Below are 1,143 nucleotides of genomic sequence, written 5' to 3'. Positions count from 1 at the left end.
TTCCAAGAGATCCCTGTCGTTTTTGTACTGGGGAGCCCAGAACTGGACGCAGTGCTCCAGATGAGGCCTTACCAGGGCAGAGCAGAGGGGGAGGATCACCTGCCTCGACCTGCTGGCCACGCTCTGTGCAATGCACCCCAGGATGCCATTGGCCCTCTTGGCCACAAGGGCACGCTGCTGGCTCATGGCCGACCTGTCGTCCACCAGGACACCCAGGTCCCTCTCCGCAGAGCTCCCCTCCAGCAGCTCATCCCCCAACCTGTACCGGTGCACGCAGTTATTCCTCCCCAGCTGCAAGACTCTACACTTGCTTTTGTTAAACCTCATCCGTTTTTTTTCTGCCCAGCTCTCCAGCCTGTTCAGGTCTCGCTGAATGGCAGCACGGCCTTCAGGCGTGTCAGCCAATCCTCCCAACTTCGTATCATCAGCAAACTTGCGGAGGGTGGCCACCATCCCCTCATCGAGGCCATTGGTGAAGATGTTGAGCAAGAGCGGACCCAGCAGCGACCCCTGAGGAACACCGCTGCTTACAGGCCTCCAACCGGACTCTGCACCGCCAACGACGACCCTGTGCGCTGTGCCAGTCAGCCAGTTCTCAAGCCACCTCACTGTGCACTCATGTATCCCACACTTGCTCAGCTTTGTGATGAGGATGTTGTGGGGGACAGTATCAAAAGCCTTTGTGGAATGAAGGTAGACTACATCCACTGCTCTCCCCCCATGCACCCAGGCAGAGACAACATCAGAGAAGGCTTCCAGGTTGGTGAAGCACGACCTCCCCGTGGTGAACCGGTGCTGAGTGCTCGTGATGCCCTGGTTTTCTTGCAGTAGTGTGGAGATGCCATGCAGCGCCAGGTGTTCCATCACCTTTGCAGGGACGGAGGTGAGGCTGAGTGGCCTCTAATTGCCGGCTTTGGGGCTCCGCTGGTTTCTTCCCGGCAAGTGGCGGGTGGTGGTGGTGATGGTGGCAGTGGCGTGCAGCGGGGAAGAGGGCTGGAGCAGGAGCAGGCCGTGCCTACGGCCATCCCACCCTGGCAACGCCCGATCTCGTCCGATCTCGGAAGCTAAGCAGGGTCGGGCCTGGTTAGTACTTGGATGGGAGACCTCCTGGGAATACCGGGTGCTGTAGGCTTTTGCTGCGGC

General features: G+C 59.5%; 1 non-coding gene across 1 annotated transcript; it reads left to right on the top strand.

Annotated features, from left to right (window-relative positions):
* Positions 1-1,013: 1,013 nt before the first annotated feature.
* LOC122193861 lies at positions 1,014-1,132 on the top strand. Its single transcript, XR_006182996.1, has one exon. It is a non-coding gene; the product is annotated as a 5S ribosomal RNA (ribosomal RNA).
* Positions 1,133-1,143: the final 11 nt, after the last annotated feature.

This window comes from Lagopus leucura, unplaced genomic scaffold, assembly GCF_019238085.1.
Source record: "Lagopus leucura isolate 7727_CA_CO unplaced genomic scaffold, USGS_WTPT01 35174-0_obj-0_obj, whole genome shotgun sequence".
Lineage (NCBI taxonomy): Eukaryota > Metazoa > Chordata > Aves > Galliformes > Phasianidae > Lagopus > Lagopus leucura.
This window is presented reverse-complemented; position numbering and strand designations above follow the sequence as displayed.